We start from the raw sequence: 20,708 nt of genomic DNA, 5'->3' as shown, positions 1-20,708 counted from the left end.
GAAAGCTCCTCTTACACCTCAATGGACTTGGGTGAAAACAAGGCCTGACATGTGGCCCCCGAAGGATTCAGAGGGCGTCCCTGGCTGCTGCTTGCCTTCGGAGGTTGGAACTTGTTTTCCCCCTCTGTGTTTAAATAATCAAACAAACATCTACTCCATGACAGAGAGTTGAATTGGTCAGGAAGTAGTTGTTACCTTTGATTTCCTGCCCCTTCATTGCAGACAAAAGCCGGCTATATAGTTACCTGCATGACGTGTGGTGTGCATTGCAGACCACAATGTAGGTAAGTAATGAATCCTGTGAGAATCTGAGTGACCCAACCCAAGACCCCACTCACAAGTGGGCAGACAACCTGGAGCCTGTAAACATGCTGATTTCAAGTTACTGAAAAGGAATTTGTAAAACATTAAAATCACCTAAAAGTAGAACACAATGACTCTCCAATGAAGAGTGATTATATGCATGGCAAAGAAGAAGAAAGTAATTCGACACATACAACCCCTAAGGGTAAAGCATCATCACATACAAGAAATACACCTCGGTGAATAATCACCTCCTGAATCCACTTACTGCCCAAGAGTCTCCTGCTTCAGGATTTGTGTATCTCCACAGCTTACCCAGCTAGCAAGAGAAAGTTTCCTTGAAAAAGGACCTGACGTAAACTTTGTAATATAGACGAGCTGTGATAACCTCTCCACGACCCCAGGAAGAAATGTATCACTCTGTCTGCAGACACTTGGAACACTGACTCCCTTGTACAGCACTTCCAACATTGCGGCCGAATTGTCGACTTAGCGCTTGGTTAGTCCTTCAGTCCCTAAACAGAAGTGGCTTTTGCCAGGAGTGCCTCTCCTGAACTCCAGGATCACATCCTTCCTGGGATATAGCAGCGCTAGTGCAGCCTGTGTGCTGTCTGTCGGTCAATGAAATCTACCCCATGTTGTGGGGTAGATTCTACCCTGGCCCTGCATGTCTAGATCTAGTACCAGCCATGGAATGCCTGGAGTCGTATCCTGGGTCTTCTACACAGGGACCAAGTTCCTGGCCAAAACGATCTGATGCCTTTCATTATAATCAATCATTATCACATGGTCTTTATTTTCATTTTAACTCCCTCATAAAGTAGACCTCCCATTCAGCTGGGTCTCCTACATAAAGGAGCTCTTATTATGAGTATACAAAGTAAGTCATAGGCTTATAAAGAGATTGCCTATTGCCCCAGAGTCCCTTTGAATCCATATACTCAACCCACATCAATATAATCCCCTTCCTATATAACTCGGAATGGCAAGACCCATTCTGGACATGAAGGAGTTAGGTTCTCTCAAAGCTTTCTTGATTTGAACTAAGGGAATCCACAGAAGCTTATCCACAAGCCTCCCAAGACACCACCTGCCTCATGTCTTAACTGAAATTTCTTCCTAGAGAAAACTATGCATAACCAGAAGCTCATGGTTAAAATACTGGCTACTTGTCCTTTCCTGTTAGTGTTCAACTTAACCATCCTCTCACTCCCACGTGCAGCTTTTCTACACTATTTCACAGAAATAGCTTTTTAAATTGTTTTATTTCACAGAAATAGCTTTCAAACTATTTTCTAGGACATCTGAAACATGCATACACACACATAAACATGCACAGAGCCTTCCTTTAAAGGCCACTGAGTGACTTAAAACAGTCATTTAGTTTTGCTCATAGTTTTATGGGGAGAGCTTGGCTGTGTGGCTCTTCTCTGATCCTGGTGGTATCCTCGTGGGATATTAAGCTGATAGTTAAGACTCCTCTTCTTTAATGATTCTTCATTCTAGAATCTAGTAACTCCATGCGCCTTGGACTCTCGCCACATGATCTCACCAGGGTCTCTCCACGTGGCTTGGACTTTTTATGAATGATGATCTTGAGATGTGCTTTTACATAGATGCTTAGAGATATAAGATCATTTTAAAAGACCCCAAAATGAAAGTGTCAAGGCTTCTTTCTGACTGAGTCTCAGAAATCCCTGAATATCCCTTCTTCAACATTCTATTAATTGAGTAAGTCACAAAGGTCAGTCCAGTTTCAAGCGGTGGGGAGAAACAGATTCCACCTCTTGACTAGAGAATGACATATAGGAAGGAAAGGGATCGATGGTGGCCATCTTGGATATAAACTAGTACAGAGAGAATGCCACACTTCCTCCATGAGTATCACATTTTCCCAGAGGTGTAAAGACCAATGTCATTTGTACCTCACTTTCTTACAAAGTTTTATTTTGAAAGGGTTGCTTTTTTTAATCTCACGGAGGTCCACTTATTCATAGACTTCAGATATAAATCCATGAGAGACTGGACTTAGCTATCTATCTATTGATGACAAACACTATGCTTGACTTCAAAACTCCTCTCTGCTAAGAGTATGTGTAGAGAACCAAGTTGTCTATTGAACTTGTTCTTCCCTCAAGGTAAGTTCTCTTCCCAGGTGCTTCTAAGTTATCCCAAACTTCTGGAAGATCCATTTTGCCAGGTCACCAAACGCGCCTAGATGTTGCAGGCTCCAAATGGTGATGGTAGTCTGGGCTCAAGCTGAGACCCTGCTACACAAGTTAGCCAGCACACATTCTGGCACATCTGCAGCTGCCCAGCAAGCACTAGTTTCCATTCCTTTCCTTCTCTATGTACTAAGACATAGGTTAAATACTGGATTATGATGCCCACTTGCTTGTGCTCATGCTAAGTCACTTCAGTCGTGTCCAGCCCTTGGTGACTCTATGGACTGTAGCCCTGCCAGTCTCCTCTGTCCACAGGATTCTCCAGGCAAGAATACTTGAATGAGTTTCTGTGCCCTCCTTCAGGGGATCTTCCCAACCCAGGGATCGAACCCACATCTCCTGCGTCTCCTGCATTGGCTGGCAGGTTCTTCACTACTAGGGCTACCTGGGAAGCCCATGACTAAGAGACCTGCCCAAGTTACTTATCCGGTAGGTACTACAGTTGCAACTTGAACCCAAGTCTTCCGAAGCTTAGTCTAGAGTTCTTTCAGCTACAGCAAGGTTTAGCAAAGTGCATGTATTCCTTGAATTCCAAGGTAGAAAATAAAGAACAGATTCTTCAATGGAAAGGAATATAGTATTAAGAAAAATGGGATGTCAGGGTTGGTGGAGATGGGCATTAAAACAGAAGTAGCAGGACTTTCCTGGTGGGCCTGTGATTAAGAATCTGCCTTGCAATGCGAGGGACATCAGTTCAATCCCTGGTCCAGGAAGATCCCACCTGCCACGGAGCAGCTAAGCCCATGCGCTACAACTACAACTCTGCGCCTATGCTCTAGAGCCCGTGAGCCGCAGCTAGTGAGACTATGCATTGCGACTACCGAAGCTCGCCACCTAGAGCCTGCGGTCCACATCAAGAGAAGCCACCGCAGTGAGAAACCCACACACCGCAAGGAAGAGTAGCCCCCACTCTCCACAACAAGAGAAAAGGCCGCACAAAGCAATGAAGACCCAGCCCAGTCAAAAATTAAAAAGAAAAATAGAAGTAGCATACTATAAAAATCACATCACCTACTCATCAGTTTTGCCTAGCACTAACTTTACTACATTCCCCAGAAATAGTATTCCAGAGGATTTTATTTCTGCAAGTATATACCAAGGGTGCTTTTGATGTTTCCAGTGGAAAATATCAGTGATTCTCGTAGATAATTTTTAGCCTTGTGCAGCCCACTCCAACTCCCTTTTAATCTCTCACATCCTGCTTACAGTGAATGGAATGCCGAAGGCCATCTAGCCCTGTTCTGCTGATCTCCCGGCAGGACGTCACTGCTGTGTATCAGTTACTAGGTGTGGGTTTCCTTTTGCACCAGCTTGTCTGCCTTCCCGGGGATGAAATGAAGCTTTCCCCGAGGACAGAACCCAATATCATTGCCTCTGGCCTGGTCAGTGTTGCTGCAAGGCCAGTGGCAGCCTTTGCTTCCAGCAACAACAGGCTGCGTATCCATAACAAAGGTGGCAGGAGGCTGTGATCTGGCCATCTTCAACTCTGTCATTTAGCCAAGATGGTTTCCAAACCTTGCCCAGAGCTGTCAGCCTGGGGTCTTTGGTGGCCCTACCACCTGGTGTATACTAATGGGTATACTCAAGAAGAGTCTAGGTTCACCTCTCCTTGAGCCCCCCAACTCCCTCTGACTATGCTGATAAAGGTTACTTCCTTTCCTCAAATGGACAAGGGAATGGCAACCCACTCCAGTATTCTTGCCTGGAGAATCCCACAGACAGAGGAGCCTGGTGGTCCACGGGCCACAAAGAGTTAGACACGATTGAGTGGCTAAGCACACACACCCTTACTCAAACATCCAGAGGATATCTGCAAGACAGTGAGTGACCTTAGGCCACAAATGTATATATCACTTTGAAATGCAAATGCATAAAAGTTGGCCAAAATCACAGCATTTTTATGCTATCCTGAAACAAGAAATAAATAAGTATTTCATATTCTGTGATGACTTTATTTTAAATTAAAAATTATATTATTTAAGTACACTATGCTTTTTAAAATATACATGTTGAAATTCTGGAAAGAAGTATGAGAATTTTCTCCTTGAATTAACTTAACAGCTCCTTCCTAGGGAAATATGCCTGGTAGGGTCTGGTGTAATAATAAAAGTAGCTCCAACTCTGCTGGCAAAGTATTTAGTTTTACTTTCACCAAAACAGGGAGGGGTGAAAGGAGAACACACACACAATGTTCACCTGTGTAAAATAGACGGGATCATCAGTTGCGTCCAATCCAGTTTACTCACTTTTTAAAATATACAAGTGATATGGAATCATTATAAAAATTAATGAAAACAATCAAATAAATAAAAATCACAGAAAGTCAAGAACTACATATAAGTGACATCTCACATATACGTGACAACCATGTCACACACACACACACACACATATATATACGTATGTATAGACATAACAGCTGTAAATGCCTTGGGATTTATATCCCTCTAGACCTTTCTCAGTGAAGAAGAACTAAAAAGCCTCTTGATGAAAGTGAAAGAGGAGAGTGAAAAAGTTGGCTTAAAGCTCGACATTCAGAAAACGAAGATCATGGCATCTGGTCCCATAACTGCATGGGAAATAGATGGGGAAACAGTGGAAACAGTGTCAGACTTTATTTTTTGGGGCCAAAATCACTGTGGATGGTGACTGCAGCCATGAAATTAAAAGACGCTTACTCCTTGGAAGAAAAGTTATGACCAACCTAGATAGCATATTCAAAAGCAGAGACATTACTTTGCCAACAAAGGTCCGTCTAGTCAAGGCTACGGTTTTTCCTGTGGTCATGTATGGATGTGAGAGTTGGACTGTGAAGAAAGCTGAGAGCCGAAGAATTGATGCTTTTGAACTGTGATGTTGGAGAAGACTCTTGAGAATCCCTTGGACTGCAAGGGGGTCCAACCAGTCCATTCTAAAGGAGATTAGTCCTGGGTGTTCTTTGGAAGGACTGATGCTAAAGCTGAAACTCCAATACTTTGGCCACCTCATGGGAAGAGTTGACTCACTGGAAAAGACTCTGAGGCTGGGAGGGATTGGGGGCAAGAGGAACAGGAGAAGACAGAGGATGAGATGGCTGGATGGCATTACCAACTCGATGGACATGAGTCTGAATGAACTTCGGGAGTTGGTGATGGACAGGGAGGCCTAGGGTGCTGTGATTCATGGGGTCACAAATAGTCGGACATGACTGAGCAACTGAACTGAACTGAGACCTTTCTCTGTGTGTGTGTTAGGACTTTTAACAAAATTGAGAACTTTGCAGTTCATAATTTTCTATTTTTAATTAATAGAGCATGAACATCACTCCATATCAATAAACATACATCTGCATTTCAAAATATCAGACCACATTAAATTGAAAATGTGCCTTTAAGTAAAGGCACTTACTAGTCAAGCCAATCTTTGCTAATAATGCAATTGCCTCATATTCTGTGCCTCCTGACATAATGTCATAGGAGGTACATACATCATCTATGAAGTATTCTTGCCTGAAATGTCTAACCTGAATTTAATTACAAAGAAACAGATTAATCCAGAATTTGGGGCTTTCTGTAAGAAGGCTGAGCTGGACTGTTCAGAGGGTTTGATATCATGAAAAGACAGGGGAACAGTGTTCTAGACTGAGGGGAACTGAAGACAGACAGCAGTCAAGGCCATGAGTGAAACTTCATCAGAATTGGGGTCAGAAAAAAAGAACAACAAGAAATTTTTTAGGATAATTTAGATGTTTGTGAATAATGTAATTGAATTAATGATGATATTATTAGGTGTGGTAATGGTGTTGTGAAAGAGAATACTCTTATTCTTGGAAGAGGCATGATGAATGAAGTAGTAGGAGATACAACATCATGATATTGGTAGCCTGCTTTCAGTAGGGTTAGCAAAAGTAAAGAATGTACGTACACATACAGAAGTAGATAGGGAGAGGGAAACTGAAGGTATTGCCAGTTGTCAACAGATAATCGTGTACCATTCTTTCAACTGTTCTGCGCACTTGAACGGAGAAGGCAATGGCACCCCACTCCAGTACTCTTGCCTGGACAATCCCATGGATGGAGGAGCCTGCTAGGCTGCAGTCCATGTGCATTTGAAATATTTCAAAGTAATATACATATTCACCTTTATATATAAATATATAATAAACATATCTCTATCCCAATCCCATCATATTTAATGACTAAATGTGATTCTATTATGTAGATTCACAATAATCTAACAAATTCTTGACTGTCAATACTTCATTTATTTTAATTTTTAACTAAAGAGAAGTTTCAAAGAATCCTTGTAGTAAATTGTTTGCACATATTTTTAACTATTTAGGATAAATTCCTAGAAACAATTGTTCAACCCAGTCCGAGGACATTTTTAAAGTTTTTGGCGCTGCAACCTAAAACACAATTATTTGATTCAGTCCTGAGTATTTTCGGTGGCCCTCAATTCCCAGGACCTAATAATTCTCCTTGAAATGGTTAAATTTGTCAAATGATAAGACTTCTAATGCTGATATCCTATTTTCTGGGCTGTTTGGTAAAATCAGAGCTCTCAGTTCTTGACAACACCTAGTAACTTTATGTGCATAACCATGGACATTTCAATCTCTACCAAAAACTGCTTTGTTGTAACCTCAAGTCTCCCTGTAGAACTTAGGAATTGTCAGTCACCTTTCCTGTACTATCCATCTGTTCTTAAAAAATGTCTGTCTTAATTATTGGCCGCAACATATCTTTGGACACTATCCCAACAAAGGTGGCACTGCCCTGACCCTACCATAGATTAGACAGAGCAGTGTGCCAGAGTCATTGGCACCGTGTGAGACACCTCTGAAGACAGAGTCTGAATCTTGTCACAGCCTCAACCACTGCTTCCAAGGATATGTCTTCCAACACTCACTATGTGATCCATACATCATGCAAACAACACTTACTCGGCAGCCCGAATAGAACCTTAGCCAGTCTCAGCGCTGTTCTAACAGGTTTGGTCTATTGAACAAGCCGTGCTTACCATTATAATTCATTCAGATGCAGCTAATTCATTCGAGTGTGCCCTCTCCCTCTCTCTCACAAACACATGCACACACACATTTTCCCCACACTTGAGCATGTGGGAAGTATTTTCCAAGACCTCACTTTGGCTAAGTGACCAAAAAGGAAAGTTTGAAAAAAATTGACGCAATCCTTTTAAGTAGTGTATTTCTGCCACTAGAAGTGAAATTGTTGACCCAAGAATCCAGGCAAATTCTGTTTTAGCTGGATCCCTTTCAAATAACAATAGTCAAGAAGCCTTCAAATAACTAGAATCAAAGTTGCCATTTATGGAAGCACTGAGATAAACCCATGCATGCTTCAGGCTTCTCACAAGCTGTAGGATCAATATTTTTTTGTTACCGGTTCTAATGTGGTACCCAAGCCCAGGTCACGTCGACTAATAACGGAGTTTATCCAAAGAAAACAGATAACATGTTCTATTGAAACTCTTAGTGCCTTTCCAAAGCAACTATTTTTCCTAAGAACTCATGGTAGATCCAAGTTCCAGTGCCTCTTTGCAGTGGTTTTGGCTGCACGTTTTGCATTGAAAGTACATTGGCCCTGGTCCTTTCATTGACTCATATGGTACAACACATAACTTCCTAGCTGCTAAGGACCCATGGTGGAACGTTCCTTAGGGTTAGGCAATGTATAAGGAGCACACAGGGTATTCATATCCCAGAAAAGGACACATGAGGCCTGGATCACCTGCATGAACTATGTAACCTCAGGTAAATCTCATAACTTCTCAAAACCATAGATTCCACATTTATATTCTGGCCACCGTTTACTCAAACCCACAAAGTTACTGTGTGGAGAGGGTGGAAAACTCTGAACTACAATAGTTCAACATTTATTTTGTTTATTATTCATTATGATTATACAGTGGAAGTGAGAAATAGATTTAAGGGACTAGATCTCATAGACAGAGTGCCTAATGAACTATGGCCTGAGGTTCATGACATTGTACAGGAGACAGGGATCAAGACCATCCCCAAGAAAAAGAAATGCAAAAAAGCAAAATGGCTGTCTGAGGAGGCCTTACAAATAGCTGTGAAAAGAAGAGAAGCGAAAAGCAAGGGAGAAAAGGAAAGATATAAGCACCTGAATGCAAAGTTCCAAAGAATAGCAAGAAGAGATAAGAAAGCCTTCCTCAAAGATCAATGCAATGAAATAGAGAAAAACAATAGAATGGGAAAGACTAGGGATCTCTTCAAGAAAATTAGAGATACCAAGGGAACATTTCATGCAAAGATGGGCTCAATAAAGGACAGAAATGGTATGGACCTAACAGAAGCAGAAGATATTAAGAAGAAGTGGCAAGAGTACACAGAAGAACTGTACAAAAAAGATCTTCATGACCCAGATAATCACAATGGTGTGGTCACTCACCTAGAGCCAGACATCTTGGAACATGAAGTCAAGTGGGCCTTAGAAAGCATCACTACGAACAAGCTAGTGGAGGTGATGGAATTCCAGTTGAGCTATCTCAAATCCTAAAAGATGATGCTGTGAAAGTGCTGCACTCAATATGCCAGCAAATTTGGAAAACTCAGCAGTGGCCACAGGACTGGAAAAGGTCAGTTTTCATTCCAATCCCAAAGAAAGGCAATGCCAAAGAATGCTCAAACTACTGCACAATTGCACTCATCTCACACGCTAGCAAAGTAATGCTCAAAATTCTCCAAGCCAGGCTTCAGCAATACATGAACCATGAACTTCCAGATGTTCAAGCTTGTTTTAGAAAAGGCAGAGGAACCAGAGATCAAATTGCCAACATCCAATGGATCATTGAAAAAGCAAGAGAGTGCCAGAAAACATCTATTTCTGCTTTATTGACTATGCCAAAGCCTTTGACTGTGTGAGTCATAATAAACTGTAGACAATTCTGAAAGAGATGGGAATACCAGACCACCTGACCTGCCTTTTGAGAAACCTGTATGTAGGTCAGGAAGCAACAGTTAGAACTGGACATGGAACAACAGACTGGTTTCAAATAGGGAAAGGAGTATGTCAAGGCTGTATATTGTCACCCTGCTTATTTAACTTATATGCAGAGTACATCATGAGAAACACTGGGCTGGAGGAAGCACAAGCTGGAATCAAGATTACCAGGAGCAATAACAATACTCTCAGATATGCAGATGACACCACCCTTATGGCAGAAAGTGAAGAAGAACTGAAGAGCCTCTCGATGAAAGTGAAAGAGGAGAGTGAAAAAGTTGGCTTAAAGCTCAACATTCAGGAAACTAAGATCATGGCATCCGGTCCTATCACTTCATGGCAAATGGGGAAAGAGTGGAAACAGTGGCTGAATTTAATTTTGGGGGCTCCAAAATCACTGCAGATGGTGACTGCAGCCATGAAATTAAAAGACACTTACTCCTTGGAAGGAAAGTTATGACCAACCTAGATAGCATCTTAAAAAGCAGAGAGATTGCTTTGTCAACAAAGGTCCATCTAATCAAGGTTATGGTTTTTCCTGTGGTCATGTATGGATGTGAAAGTTGGACTATAAGGAAAGCTGAGCGCAAAGAACTGATGTTCTTGAACTGTGGTGTTGGAGAAGACTCTTGAGAGTCCCTTGGACTCCAAGGAGATCCTACCAGTCCATCCTAAAGGAGATCAGTCCTGGGTGTTCATTGGAAGGACTGATACTAAAGCTGAAACTCCAACACTTAGGCCACCTGATGAGAAGAGCTGACTCATTTGAAAAGATCCTGATGTTGGGAAAGATTGAGGGCAGGAGGAGAAGGGGATGACAGAGGATGAGATGGTTGGATGGTATCACCGACTCAATGGACATGAGTTTGGGTAAACTCTGGGAGTTGGTGACGGACAGGGAGGCCTGGCGTGCTGTGGTTCATGGGGCTATAAAGAGTTGCACACAACTGAGCGACTGAAATGAACTGAACTGAACTAATGAAGTACCTTAATTTAAGTGAGAGTATTTAGTATAAACATTGAAACGATTTTCTGGTCTATTTTTAAGAAAAGATCAACTGACATAAGACCTAAAAGAAGAGTCTTATGTGAAGTTACTTTTAAACCATAAGTTATAAAGGAAAACTTTATTGGCAAAGAAAATCGTTTTGAAAATTTTATCAATAAAATATTTTTAATAAAGTATGTGCTATTACCTATATAATACAAAAAAAACCATGCATATCAGGTAACTTTGAAGAAAATCAGAGGCACATTTATTTTACTTCTTTTTTTAATATAAATTTATTTATTTTAATTGTAAGCTAATTACTTTACAATATTGTATTGGTTTTGCTATACATCAACATGAATCCGCCACGGGTGCACACGAGTTCCCCATCCTTACCCCCTCCCACCTCCCTCCCCATACCATCCCTCTGGGTCGTCCCAGTGCACCAGCCCCAAGCATCCAGTATCATGTATTGACCCTGGTCTGGCGATTCATTTCACATATGATATTATACATGTTTCAATGCCATTCTCCCAAATCATCCCATGCTCACCTTCTCCCATAGAGTCCAAAAGACTGTTCTATACATCTGTGTCTCTTTTGCTGTCTCGCATACAGTGTTATCATTACCATCTTTCTAAATTCCATATATATGAGTTAGTATACCGTATTGGTGTTTTTCTTTCTGGCTTACTTCACTCTGTATAATAGGCTCCAGTTTCATCCACCTCATTAGAATGCATTCAAATGTATTATTTTTTAATGGCTGAGTAATACTCCATTGTGTATATGTACCACAGCTTTCATATCCATTCATCTGCTGATGGACATCTAGGTTGATTCCATGTCCTGGCTATTATAAACAGTGCTGTGATGAACATTGGGGTACACGTGCCTCTTTCAATTCTGGTTTCCTCGGTGTGTATGCCCAGCAGTGCGATTGCTGGGTCATAAGGCAGTTCTATTTCCAGTTTTTAAGGAATCCCCACACTGTTCTCCATAGTGGCTGTACTAGTTTGCATTCCCACCAACAGTGTAGGAGGGTTCCCTTTTCTCCACACCCTCTCCAGCATTTATTGCTTGTAGACTTTTGGATCGCAGCCATTCTGACTGGTGTGAAGTGGTACCTCATTGTGGTTTTGATTTGCATTTCTCTAACAATGAATGATGTTGAGCTTCTTTTCGTGTGTTTGTTAGCCATCTGTGTGTCTTAGGTTGGGCCAGTGGGGGACCTTATTCCATCCTCTTCCACCAGAGTTGATGTATTATCTGGCTGTGACCATGGGTCTAGAGTTCAGTGGTAGCAGGACCAGACCCCAGCTATTCCACTTAGAAATTGTATACATTTTGGCACTTACTTTAATGCTCTGAATCTCTTTACCTGCATAACAGGGATAAAAAATCCTTTCTTTGTGCATCCTGTGACTGATTTTTTTTTAACCCATTAATTTTTTTTTTTTTTACTTTATTTTACTTTACAATACTGTATTGGTTTTGCCATACATTGACATGAATCCACCACAGGTGTATACAAGCTCTCAATCCTGAATCCCCCTGTGACTGATTTTTATTCAGAACTGACATCCAGGCCCCCATTTGGAATAACTCTCAAGTATTACTCCAGCTACAGAACTCCCAGTAGGAGGAGCCGAGGCCTTTATTGCAAAGGCACTGTAATTCAGCTTCTTCTCTGCCTAAGCCTGCTTTCCTCACCTCTCAAAGGCATTGTTGCCAAGAGCACTTCCCAACACATTTACTGTTTATAAATCTCAGAACTTGTATTAGGAGAGCCCAAACTATGACACATCTCTTCCATAAACATGGAGGAAACATCTGTGTCATAGGGATTTGTGATGCTAAGTATACCTTCCAGAATACATCAAAACCAGAATAAACAAGAAAACCTTGGTGATCTGGTTTCTGGCTTCTTCAGTAACTTCTGCTATAGGATCTTAACAGACAACAACTTAACGAGATAAGAGAGCATCTGCTATCAACCGGAAGTCCCCACTCCCAGAAGCAATTTCAGTGTTACTTGTTTCTCTAGATTCGCTTCCCCTTCCCATATCATTTATTCTTGCTTTATCTTCCAAATACACAGACCATGTCTGTGGTGGGATCTTGGTTTAGCCTCAAAATCGACTCACTGTCCATCTTCTACAATTACACCCCTGGTTCTGGTAACACTTGTTCTGGTTTTATTTCTCCCTCAAAGCTCTGTATGCTGCATTTAATCCAATCTCATCACTGTCTGTATCCTCAACCAAAGATCAGAACCTAACACAGAGGATGGGAAGACTTCAAGGCTGATTTCAACTGGCTCAGGGAACAAGGGCCTCAGAACACTGAGAACGCCAAAAAACACCCAAGTGGCACATAAACCCCTCTGTTTAGAAATTGAGCCTTTAGGACTATCTTTAGCACAGGGCATTATCTCCTCCCATTTTACTGTTAGTTTTCGTCTGTTCTCTCTGGAATCTGGTTCTATCAGCTATCCAAGAAAATGATGGAACTGTCTCAAAGGTATTGCTGATATCCACCTTCCCCAGTGTTTCCACATTCCTCAAGTTCCAAGTGCTTCAGTCAATTAGGTGACAACAGACGGTGACCATCCAGACACCTTCTGCCCCAGCTGCTGAGCCAGCCATGCTTTTCCAGATGAAAAGTGTAAAGTAGAAGGCGTACCCCCTTGACAGCACTCACTTTGGCAGAAAAAGGCCTTTTCGAAGCCCAGGTGTTGCCAACTGAACTCTCAAATTGTGGAGTCCAATAACAGTCCAGACAAACCACTAGTAGATTCAATGCGTTTTTAAAAGGGTTTAGAACATACAAACTTTTAAATAAACTCCTCTGTGGTACGATCTTCATTTTCGAAGTGCCTTTGTAAACACTGGCTTATTTTCCCTTCTGTTCCGGCCACACCAGAAGGGAGGAGTCCTGTGAACTCACTTCAGGACTGAGTCAGATCCATCCCTGAAACAAAGTTTTGAACAATGTAGTGGTGGTTATAAATGTCTTATTGTGTATTTTCGTTCACAACTTTAAAAAAGAAATTCCAATGTTTCTAGCCTGTTTTTCTTTTTTTTTAATTTAAATTAGTATCTCTCAACAAAATTTCTAGGAGGTTAAGATTTTTCATTGTCTCCAGTAAGTAGCAAAAAACAGAAACGAAACACCCAACAGTCTTTAGATGAATGCAATATTAATTTTTCATGAGATATTAATATTTCATGCAATATTAATATTCCACGAGAAACACTGGGCTGGATGAAGCACAAGATTGCCAGGAGAAATATCAATAACCTCAGATATGCAGATGACACCACCCTTATGGCAGAAAGTGAAGAAGAACTAAAGAGCCTCTTGATGAAAGTGAAAGAGGAGAGTGAAAAAGTTGGCTTAAAGCTCAACATTCAGAAAACTAAGATCATGGCATCTGGTCCCATCACTTCATATCAAATAGATGGGGAAACAGTGGAAATAGTGGCTGACTTTACTCTCTTGGGCTCCAAAATCACTGCAGATGGTGACTGCAGCCATGAAATTAAAAGACACTTACTCCTTGGAGGAAAGTTATGACCAACCTAGATAGCATATTAAAAAGCAGAGACATTACTTTGCCAACAAAGGTCCATCTAGTCAAGGCTATGGTTTTTCCTGTGGTCATGTATGGATGTGAGAGTTGAACTATAAAGAAAGCTGAGCGCCGAAGAATTGGTGCTTTTGAACTGTGATGTTGGAGAAGACTCTTGAGAGTCCCTTGGACTGCAAGGAGATCCAACCAGTTCATCCTAAAGAAAATCAGTCCTGAATATTCATTGGAAGGACTGATGCTGAAGCTGAAACTCCAATATTTTGGCCACCTGATGCAAAGAACTGACTCATATGAAAAGGCCCTGATGCTGAGAAAGATTGAAGGTGGGAAGAGAAGAGTACAACAGAGGATGCAATGGGTAGATGGCATCACCAACTCAAAGGACATGAATTTGAGTTGGTGATGGACATGGAGGCCTGGTGTGCTACAGTCCATGGGGTCACAAAGAGTCAGATACAACTGAGTGACTGAACTGAATTGAATATTAATTTTTATGATGTGTACAGGTCATGGAAATCTTCAGTCCATTCTGAAGGAGATTAGCCCTGGGATTTCTTTGGAAGGAATGATGCTGAAGCTGAAACTCCAGTATACTGGCCACCTCATGTGTAGAGTTGACTCATTGGAAAAGAATCTGATGCTGGGAGGGATTGGGGGCAGGAGGAGAAGGGGACGATAGAGGATGAGATGGCTGGATGGCATCACTGACTCGATGGACATGAGTTTGAGTGAACTCCGGGAGTTGGTGATGGACAGGGAGGCCTGGCGTGTTGCAATTCATGGGGTCGCAAAGAGTCGGACATGACTGAGCGACTGAGCTGAACTGAACTGAACTGAACAGGTCATGGAAATCTTCAGTTAAAGGAAATATATTCTGCATCTTCATATGGATTATTTTCCTAATTTGCCAGTAATATTAAGTCATTAAGCAAAAATAGTTGCTTGAATGTAGCTTGACTAGGACTAAGGAGGCATTACTACCTGTGTTTAAAATCACCTCATGACTAAGAAACAAAACTGGCACAAGATTCACTGAGCTGAAAGAGGTTTAGCAAGATGAATTTTTATCAGGGTGATCCCTGATAAAACTGTAAACTATATCTGGCATGTAAACTATATCTGGCTCTCCTAAATGTAGATGGAACTTAACTGAAAAATGAACATTTCTGAATGTCACAAAAACACTTTGCTTCCATTTTGGTCAGAAACAAGTCTAAAACATTTTCCTGCTTCTTTTCCGAATCCTCTGTATGTAGTTTATAAAGTATTAAAAATTAAATAGTGTATAGTCCATACTCTGATAAATGTGAATTGACTGCATTTACAAGATTTACATTTCCTATTCCTGCTAATATCTTTTGATGTTACATCAATATTTTTCAATAATAAAATTGCATTATTGAATGGGATTTTGTGCCCTTAAGAAGAAATGAGAGGGAAAAAAGTTTGGAATTATCCTCCCAACCACTCCTATAATTGCATGTTTATAATTATAGGAAAATATTCTTAGAAACCAACTTGGGTAAATCTTGAGGAGTTCTATAAACCTTTCACAACTTTTTGAAATGGAAACAATAATTAATTTACAGTAAATGTTTGTTTCTTCATGCTTGTGTTTAAAGTATTTCTCTGAGGGTAGAGCTATAGAAAAAAGAAATGGGTTAAGAAAATTTAAAATAGCTCATAGAGGTAATTTTAAAACCTTTTAAAAAGATTACTTGTAGGTAGATTTCAGTGTTGTTTAATTCTTCATTTAGGTTGTAAGTTACAATAGTTGTGCCTAAGAGATGCAATGAGTTATATCACACACACACACACACAAAAAAACAATAGAACAGGAGTCAGTAATATGGGGGCAAGACCAGGGACCTTACCATGAGCAAATTATGAAAGCCAGCTGAGTCCTCGGGGTCGTGATTTCCCATCATTACCCAGGTCTCCTCCTGCTCCAACACTCTGCAGTTCCTTATCCACTTGACAGACTTGGCGTGCGTGTGCGCATGCTCAGTACACCCGAGACCCAGAGGACTTAGCTGGCTTTCATAAGGTGTTCATGGCACTTGTCATGCCCCCGTTTCCTGACTCCTGTTCTATTGCCTTTTCTGATATAACTCATTGCATCTCTGAGGCACCAAGAGTTTATTAAATGCCAATTTTCTTTGAAAAGATAATTTGTTACATTGCCCTTGTTTAATATAGGGCCAATATGCTAGTGGTAATGAACCTGCCTGCCAAAGCAGGAGACGTCAGAGACTCAGGTTCAGTCCCTCAGATGGAAAGACTGCTTCCAGTGGGAAATGGCACCCCACTCCAGTATTCTTGCCTGGAGAATCCCATGGACAGAGGGGCCTGACAGGCTACAGTCCATGGGGTCCCAAAGAGTCGGGCACGACTGACCACTCATGCATAATGCCAAATATTACGTTCTATGTAACACTTCACTTTTCACCTCATCTCCTTAGAACCCTATTCAGATAGACAGGTCAAGCATCACCAAGCCCATTTTTGGATGAGTAAACTGAGCCACGCAACAACTAAGTGACTCATGACAGCTAGCAACAGAATTAGTTCAAGAATTCAGGTCTCCAGAGTCCAATAAAATAACCTCTCTGTTTGAGCACTCTTTGCACAAATTAAAGAGTGTACCTGGCCATATTACTGCTCCTTTGTTTCTTTCCCACCAGGATATCATGCATCAGCATTTTAGGGGAGTTGCAGACATATTTGTACAGAATTTGAGATCAGGGCTGTGGCTTGGTCCCAACCTCTCCTCCAACATCCTAGGTGACCTTGGGCTAGTGATCCACCCCTGGAATAAAGATCTACACCCATGAGGATACTCTTGGCATTAGGTTATGTTACTGCCTGGGTATGTTGTGGGAGCAAATGTTCACGGAGTCCTTGAATAAAAGCAATAAACTTTATAAATAGACTTCTACCAAAGTTTCTTTCAATAGAAAAATTGAGCTTTCCAATCATTGCTTTCTCAAAGCCATTTTTGTCTCACATCTCTTGGTTTCCAAGGACACAATAAGGTCATGAAGACTGTTATCATGGTTAGTTCCAGGCTACATTCCCCAAAAGGCAGAGCTGGTGCCAGATTCCTGGAGATGTGGGGAGGGGAAGAACAGGAGACTCACAAACGCTTATGGAGGCACTAAAATATTTTATGTGCTTTTCATATGTTGAAAAGTTCAAAACAAATCACAGTTATTCTGTACCAAAAGATTTCAACAGAGAAATTCTCTAAACTCTACATTCAAGCTAAGATTTATTCCCCATAACTTGGCTCATATTTTCAAGCCTATTTTGAGCATATTCTTTTTTGTGCCCCCTTCTTCAGCTCCAAGTGGGGAAACTGATCAAACACATTCTGTACATACCTCTGAGCCCACAGACTCAGCCTCCCAGCTGTAGCATTAACCTCACAAATTCAGAGACCATCTCCCATTTTCAAAAGTACAGCGGCTTTCTTGACTTGAGAAACATCCCCAGACACAACCACTATTCTCAGCTTGCCTGATGTTTGCATCTCTGTCTCATTATCACTGACACCATGTTCCTGTCCAATCAGGCCATTAGATAAAAAACGGATTTCTCTTTAATATTAATAGAAAGAACTTTCCTTCAGTAGTCTTGATCTCTCTCTCCACATCACAATTTCATCTTCATATTCAATCCTGCATTACAACAGTTGCCTTATTTCCCTGTCAAGGTCCTGATAGTGACAAGGTGTCAGGGCATCATCATGTTTTAAGTGGAAAAAAAAAATTGGCTTTATGTAGTCTGTATGTGAAGTGTTTGGCAGATGAAAATTCAGAAAAGCTGCCAATGGGGCAAATGTTTAATCTTGGAGAAAGCCCTTTGTCAGCCTTCTATGCAGCTGACATAGAGGAAGGGAAACCACAAAAACAACAGGGAAATAATATTAAAGACTGGCTTCCATACACCAAAAGAAAAGGAGACTCAGAGCTGACTTCCACATCCCGTTATAATTCATCACAGCAGGATGAAATATGCAGATGAAGTTTCCTCTATGAAACTGGAAAATTTCCGTTTCAAATTTGAGCACAAATTTCAAAATCAAATGAGCACAAATGTAGCAAAATGGCAAAATGGCAAAATGTCTGGCTGTTCTTTGCACTTTCATGGTTATCATCCACTTAAGGTTCTCATAACACTTTGTAATAATGAGTCTCCACATATTATAGCTGAGAAAAGTGAGATCCAGGCCAGTAAAGTCATTCCTTCAGACACACAGAAAAGCAAAGCCACAAATTGAGTTGCCCCTCCTTTTCTCACACCTGCTATAAAAGTAACCCTTGGTAGAATGCTTTTCTCAAAAAGAAACTGTCTTTCAGTCAAGAGCATTTAAAACCATTCAATCAGTCAAACAAATTTACTATAAGATCTTTGTAACAAGGACTCTGAATATATGTTTTAAACCAAATTTTAATTCATTTGTAATAATTTGAAAATTATTGATAGGTCTTTCCAAACTCATCTTCTAGTTTCAATGATTCAATAAATTTTCATGGCATAATCATGTCTAATTATTCTGAGAAAAAGATTTTTTTACTTCTTAATATTGAGACATAAAAATCATAAAACATAGCCCTAAATCCCTAAAACAAGGAAACAACTTAAATATTTCAGAGAAAATGTATATCAACTTAAACAAGGTTTTGTGGGAGTTTCTTTGGTTTGTTCTATGTTTAAATTTTTACTTTGATAAATTGTGAGAGAACTACTCGCATCCACCCTAAGTTCCTCTCTGTTCCTTTTTTAATTAAATGTGTCATCTGAATGTTTTGAACCAACTTACCAAAAGTCAGCACCAAAGAATTGATGCTTTTGAATTGTGGTGTTGGAGAAGACTTTTGAGAGTCCCTTGGACTGCAAGGAGATCCAACCAGCCCATCCCAAAGGAAATCAGTCCTGAATATTCATTGGAAGGACGGACGCTGAAGCTAAAACTCCAATCCTTTGGCCACCTGATGCGAAGAACTGACTCATTTGAAAAGACCTTGATGCTGGGAAAGATTGAAGGTGGGAGGAGAAGGGAACGACAGAGGATGCAATGGGTGGATGGCATCACCAACTCAAAGGACGTAAGTTTGAGTAAACTCTGGGAGTTAGTAATGGACAGGGGGGCCTGGCGTGCTGCCGTCTGTGGGGTCACAGAGGGTCAGACACGACTGAACTGAACTGAACTGAACCAAAAAATCATTCCCATAATAATTGTACTGAGGTCAGAGTTTCCACGATCCAAGCCTAACTTGGAGAGAGATTTCTGCAGAGTGGCTAGATGCAGCAGAGCTGGAAGAGAATTTGGGTGACAGTCAAGCAGGGAGCTGAGAGTGTGGCCAAGAAACTGTGCCAAGCCTGGTCTGAAGAAGCAGAGCAAGATTACAGAAGAGGAGAATGTGAGGCGAGGTCAAAAGTTAAGAGGAAGAGAAAGACATGAAAGTCTAAAAGATCAGTAGGTAGACCCTCTAGATGGAACAGGGAAAGTCAGTGAAGAAGAGAGAATAAGGGTGGAAATGATGAAACGTGGCTGAAGTTCCCATTTCAGTAGAGCCAGGAGGCTGAATGTGGCACAAAAGAGCCAGTCACATAGGGCCAAATAGGTCCAAACAAATAATGCTGAAAGAAAGAAAGCCAGGTGAAGGTCAATAAATGTTCACATGAAAGTTTTTTAAAAAACACTGCTGATTCTCAATGCAGAATAAAGATAAAATAAAGACATTTTAAAAAATAGGAAGAAGAACTCCAAAAGAACTCACCACTAGCAGACATGCATCAAAGGAATTCCAAAGGCTGTTCTTCAGACGAAAGGAAAATGGTCCCAGATGGAAAAATAAAGATATAAGAAGGAATAAAGAGCATCCAAAAAATGGTATGTTGGTTAACCTAAATGATTATGAAATAATATAACAATGGTAGAGTTAAGCTCAAAACTCACAAAACATAGGATGCAGGGAACAGGATAAAATTGAGGGCATTCCAAGAAGGTGAGTGAAGGGATATCCCAGGATGATAAGCTATACTGGAAGGAGAGGGCAATTAGCTAACACTGGAACAATGTGATTCAAGATCTTTTCTTCATGAGCTGAGAATGTCTGAGTGATTCCACCCAAATTATTATCTGTACTTGGCTTCTTTTGACTACATGCTGAGTAAGTTACTGCTGTCCACCCCATGCCTTGCAGCCTACATCAGCTGAAGACACTCAGTTCATTCCAGGGAAGTGTTCTGCTTTGATCTGCTCTCAAGCTGCTGCTGCTGCTAAGTGGCTTCAGTCCTGTCCAGCTCTGTGCGACCCCAGAGACAGCAGCCCATCAGGCTCCCTCGTCCCTGGGATTCTCCAGGCAAGAACACTGGATTGGGTTGCCATTTCTTTCTCCAATGCATGAAAAGTGAAAAGTGAAAGTGAAGTCGTTCAGTCGTGTCCGACTTTTCGCAATCCCATGGACTGCAGCCTACGAGGCTTCTCCATCCATGGGATTTTCCAGGCAAGAGTACTGGACTGGGGTGCATTGCCTTTCTGTAAGAGCTAGAGGTAAACTTAGAAACTGAGCAGCAGTGATTAGCTGAGAAGCAAAAAAATATAAATAAAAAGCAAC

The 20,708-nt window shown here is 41.1% G+C and overlaps 1 long non-coding RNA gene across 3 annotated transcripts in view; it reads right to left on the bottom strand.

Annotated features, from left to right (window-relative positions):
- The window catches only part of LOC114116058 (uncharacterized), a 149,116-nt gene that overhangs the window by 71,593 nt on the left and 56,815 nt on the right, over positions 1-20,708 (bottom strand). The window contains exon 4 of one of the 3 annotated variants that reach the window (XR_009601509.1): positions 10,752-13,460. The exons of the other annotated variants lie outside the window; for them this stretch is intronic. This is a non-coding gene — a long non-coding RNA (uncharacterized LOC114116058). Of the gene's footprint in view, positions 1-10,751; positions 13,461-20,708 lie in introns of those variants that run through there. 3 annotated transcript variants of the gene reach the window in all.

The sequence above is a fragment of the Ovis aries genome, chromosome 8, assembly GCF_016772045.2.
Source record: "Ovis aries strain OAR_USU_Benz2616 breed Rambouillet chromosome 8, ARS-UI_Ramb_v3.0, whole genome shotgun sequence".
In the NCBI taxonomy this organism is placed as follows: Eukaryota; Metazoa; Chordata; class Mammalia; order Artiodactyla; family Bovidae; genus Ovis; species Ovis aries.
This window is presented reverse-complemented; position numbering and strand designations above follow the sequence as displayed.